Source organism: Galendromus occidentalis, unplaced genomic scaffold (genome assembly GCF_000255335.2).
Source record: "Galendromus occidentalis unplaced genomic scaffold, Mocc_1.1 scf7180000077128, whole genome shotgun sequence".
Classification (NCBI taxonomy): Eukaryota; Metazoa; Arthropoda; class Arachnida; order Mesostigmata; family Phytoseiidae; genus Galendromus; species Galendromus occidentalis.
In genome coordinates, this window is record NW_003805116.1 from 115,329 (window position 1) to 120,858 (window position 5,530).

Below are 5,530 nucleotides of genomic sequence, written 5' to 3' on the forward strand. Positions count from 1 at the left end.
TATCTCGTAGAGGTCGTTTTCACCTTCGACAAACCTCGGGAATTCTCACGAATTTCAACGGTTCCTGTGGCTCACATACTGAGAGGCTCTCTCTGTCTGCCGGGTGGTGGCTTGGCGGAACGACAGTGCATTTCGTGGGAACTCTGTGGACTTCCTGAAGGAGACGGACAGGTGTATTCTCGTAGAGCATGCGGCGGCTTCGTAGAGGGTGATCGGGAGTTGAGGCGAGGAGCGGGGGGACCTCATGCGTGGGCGTCTTAATTTTTGAGAAACCTCAGCGTCGAAAAGTGTTTGAAATTTCAAGGTGAAAACGCTTGTTTTAAAATAGGCCTCTGAGTCCGTTTAACCAGGTTTAAAGAGTGATTTCTACCTGAGAACGGATTGGGGTCCTCGGGGCCCACTGAGGCCCACCGGTTCCGGCTGTGATACATAACGGAAAGCGAAAGTCGCCAGCATTTCCTTTTTTTAGCTTCGCTGGGGTCCCCTGGCTCGAAGAGCAATGGCGCCCAGTCGAATAAGGATGGGGAGGAGAAAGTTTTTGCTGGCTCATATCGAGCGGCCTCTTTTCTCAAACCAGGTGTAAGGTCGAAGAGAGTTGACCCCCAACGACATTCTGAATCATGATACATTGCAAATGCAAACAAGTGCATCGATGATATGCCTTTGGAGCTCAAGCAGGTCTTCCGCCATGGGCTAATTCTATCCATCTCATTCATGGAGCTCTCGGCGTAGTTCTATCCGTGGGAGAGTTGGAGTCTGCAGACTTCCAAACTCGGCGAGGTTTTCTCAAGCCCCGATTCCGAGCGTCAACGAGCCAGACGAAAGGGCAGGAACAGGATCGGGATGTCAATGGAGCCCAGACCCTCGACTTCGATGTCCCTCGCTTGACGGAGAGCACTTTCAGAATCGTGGACAAGTCATTCCGATCCTTATCTGCTGCACGATTCAATTCATCCATCCTCCTGTAATTCGTGATTCAGAACTTCATATTCCGACAGCGGTCTAATGCCTCCCCCGAGTTCATTGAAAATGAACGGAGAATACTCAAGGCAGGGCGTCTCTTGAGTTTTCTGCTCGCACCGTCATAGCGAAAGCTCCACGGGAAGACCGGCTGCTGTCGATCGGTGGCAATCCGTTCGTGTAAATACTGACTCATCGAGATAGATACGTGAACGGACGGATTGTTCTCTGTCGGGAAGCGACCACACTTGGTCAAGTGATCGACTCACTGAGCTCAATGGTGGCGAGGAGGGAGCAGCATCGTCTAGAGATAGAACACGACCTAGAATCTATCCACTCAATGGTGTTTATAGCGCGCAGTGCCCCAGTTGTGACCTTCGTGTAGAGAGCGTCAACCCAGTTCGAGAGGCAAGAGTGGGACGCCCTATTTCGGAGCACAAATCTGGGTTACGAAAGCAGGGCGAGGTGGCTCGGTCGGGCTCAGATAAGTCGGTCGGGTGGGGTGGTTCGTGTCTGAGCACCAATCCAGCGATGCTCTCCATGGGTTCGACCAGGCTCCTGTTAGCTATAGGGTACTACGACATGTTGAACTCTCCGGGAAAACAGTGGGTTTGTAGACGGTGGTTCGGGTACCGCTTTAACTAGGCGGACCGCGAGGAATAGTCCGTTATTTTCGGAGCTCTCCAAGAGTCTGGACATCGATTGTATCATTCATCGAGTTCGATCGATACGTCCAAAGGGAGGGTGTGATGTTTAGCTTTCTCTTTCCCAGGATGCGAGCAGCGTACACGATCTTTGCGGAAAATATTGTCGGCTTCTGGCGAGCAAACGCGCCGTCTCGTCTTCTTCCGGCCGTGTTTGCCACTCGACGACGAAATCTCTCCGACGGCGGCAGCGCATGCTAAGCAAAAAGTTTCACCCGGAACTTTAAAGCCCGGTGTTCGGAGTGGTTGTTGAGCTTTTTTCTGCATTCGTTCCAACACAATTCTCCAAAACTTCCCCAAAGCGCCTTGTCTTAGCTCGAGGCCAGGTTCGCTAAAAGTTCCGTCTCTCCGGTGCAGGGGCGGGTGACGTTGTTATAGCTTGATGAAGTCTGGGTCGCAGGCGCTGCCAGAAACCTCAATAAAAACCTCGCGTCAACGACATGATGTAGAAACCTTTCAGCCTTAATGATGAGTCAGAAACTCGGATGTTCTGTGATCGGAATCCGTCAGTATTTTCTTCTTCAGTACGCGACTGGCTGCCGCTTCGAGGGGCTTCAATCGAGTGCTGCGCTTTTGATGATTCCTCCGCCCCCTTCCCCGGGACTCATTCCGATCGAGAGATCGGAATCGCTCCTGAGCTCTCCTTGATTCCCGTCGAGGTCTCCGGAGAAAGCGTCCCGTTCAAGAGCACGGGAGGTATCGCGGTGGATAGTTATTTCCTAAATACAAGTCGTCGTCCGTCAGTCGGATGTCTCTGCGTAGTGCGGCCGCTTGAGACGACGGGCGCGGCGGCGACGAGGGATCTTTTCAACCGGGATTCAATTAGGAGCTCTTGGTCGTCGTTCTCGATATAGTCGTCGTCGTATTCGCGGCTGAGCGCCGCGGTGCCCTCCTCCCCACTCTATCCCCCTTGTTCCGTACTTCCCGTCGGCGGACATCGACCCCAACCTCTCTTCGTCTCCTGGTGGGGTGGACGTTCTGCGGTACGTGCGTTCCGTTTTGCGTCCTCCCCATTCACTTGGAAAATCCATTCGAATGGGATTCCCCGCCGTTAGCTCGAGATTTCGAAATTTCGTGATTTTCGGCCTTAGCGGATCTCAGGCTCCTCGAGCGGAATCGATGTTCGGCCCTAGCGACAGCGAGCCCTTCGTGCAGAGCTCCGCATCCTGCGGGAGAACCAGGTGGAGAGGGAGGCTCTTTCGAAGTTTTCCTGAGTCGGCTCCGGAAACGAACGTTCATAAATGTAACTCGCATTCCTTGAACTCCTGAAATACCGCTTTGCGACCATCCGGGCATCTAGCGTCGCGCTCGTGTTTCGACTTCTGGAATGTCACGAGTGACTAGAGAGGAGAACTCTTCGACGAAATTCACACGAGCGAATGCGTCGATCGACGATTCGAGCCCGACTGCGATCGGTGGAATCAAAGTCGTCTGGCCGGTGGAATGGTCATTATCGAACATGCTCATTTCTGCGTTCCCCGAGAACACTCGTAGAATCGTGAGCTTCTACGATACGATATCTCTGTGTTGAACACTTCAGATGGAGTCGTAGCTAGGACGTAACAGACTGAGCGATTAGCTCGGATGCGAATTCGGTCTCTACATCAGATACCATACGTCACCGAAACTGCCCTCTGGAGCCTCTTAGGGAACGAACAACGAATCGCTCGGCTGGGCTGTTGTGAGGAAACACAGCGAGGGGATTGAGAAAGATAGCAGCGCCTTGCTTACCACGATTGTCTATTCAGCCGGACCGTATAATACACGGAACTCAGCTCCCCGACAACGGAAAGATACGCCCCGGTAACAAGGAGAGCCAGAGGAAATAACGATCGCGGTCGCTTGCGAGCCGAGCGCTTCTGCGTGCAAGACCCCGGCTCCGACAAAAAAGTAGAGCGGAGCCTGGCGCGTACGCTCGGCTGCCCACATCGAATGAATTGCGCGCGCCGCTTCTCTTGGATTAGTTTTTCAATTTATTCTTTGGTGAGCTGATCTCGAGGAGCGAACGCGAGCGTCTACCAGAGTTTATGTCCGTATCCGTAGCCTCCGTAGAGTCCGAGACCGTGTCCGATACCGTAGGCTGCAACGGGGGCGGCGACGGCCACGGGAGCGATAGCCTTGCCAACGACAGCGCCGTGGTTGATGGCCGACGAGTACGAGTGGGAACGAGCGTATCCGTGATGGACTGCGACGGGAGCTACGACCGGGGCGATGATGGGAGATGCCACATGGGCGACGTGGGCCACTCCATGACCGTATCCGAGACCGTAGCCAAGACCGAGGTGGCCGGCGGACGCGGCAGCGACGAGAGCGGCGAAGGCGACGAGTACCTGAGATTCACGATCGTTATGCCCTGGATAAACCGAGAGGGAGGTAGAACCTACGCAAATCACTACAGACACCGACAATCAGATCAGTGGTCGATGTCGGTTAGGAACACCTACGAGAGAGTTCATCTTCGGTTGAGATTTCAAGTTAAACTGATATCTGTCTCGGTGAATTCCAACTCTTTATACGTTTTCTGAGTGGCGAGGGGGTGCGGACACATGCCGCCATCGCCAGAATAAGTTTCTCTTCTCGAGCTGAGCGAACCTTGACAATGAACCCCGAACCGCGGGATAGAAGTTATTCAAGCCGCTCAGAAACAGACCGTGGTTTATGAAGGACTTTTTCAGGCGAAAGCTCTCTTCGCACCCAAATACGATCGTAGTAGATAGAGCCTGGGGGTCCATCGAAAATCCATGTGATGTTACAACAGACGTTCATGATGGCTCATCTGGTCACGATCGAGGCGCTCAAGGGACGCTTCTTTCAGGGTTTGTCAATGTCCGGCTTAGAGATGGATCTTCAGTTGTTCGGACATAAAAGAATAATAATTCCAGTCTTCGATGGTCCCTCTCCGGAATGGAGCCAATATCGAGCGCAGGGTCTCGCCCTCACCCGTATATCAGCCATCGGAGCTCATCCTACTACATGCCTTAATTCTAGTGAATGATTCGCATATGAGCAGGGTTGATCCGATCGCGGATTCAATCCTTGATTAGTCGTTTCGAATCACATCCCCCCTCTCTTTCCAGACAGGGAGACTTCCGGCGGTGTTCACTGTCGTAAAGGAGCAGCCTCCGGTAGGTTCTTGAATCTCCGAGTCAGTTTTGGCGCTCGCTACTGCCGTGATAGCCCGTAGGAGTCGGAGAATCGCTCAGCAGCTCGTGGTCGGAGCGAGACTCGTTCTACCCACGGTCGTATCGTTCGGAAACATTGTCTGTCGACGACAATATTTTTCTCTACGGAGCTCATGATTGAAGCCGGGGAGATTCGCGCGAGCTCCAGAGATCTATCCCTGATCCATCCTCAATCACTCTCTGCCAGTATCGCCTTTCCTCGGCCCTATGATAGTCTCTCAGTGAGACCGAGCCCGACGAGGAGGTCCCGATAAACTCGGATGCTTGAGCTTCCAGGCTTCTCCTGCCAGAGCGAGAGCTCGGCCGTAGGGGAGCATACTAAAATCGCGCAAAAGCCAAAATCGCGCGCAGTGAAAATCGCGTAAAAGCGATTATCGCGCATGAACTAGAATCGCGCGGAACTAAAATCGCGCGACGATGAGAATCGCGCACTAAAATCGCGTACGTGCTAAAATCGCGCGGAACTAAAATCGCGGGACGATGAGAATCGCGCACTAAAATCGCGAACGTGCTAAGATCGCGCGGAACTAAAATCGCGCGACGATGAGAATCGCGCACTGAAATCGCGCATGAACTAAAATCGCGCGAACTCCGAAGTCGCGCGAGAGACATGCACAGTTATTTGTCGCATGAATTTTATTTGGCTTTGAATTTCACAGCATAACTTCGGAGATGCATCGAACT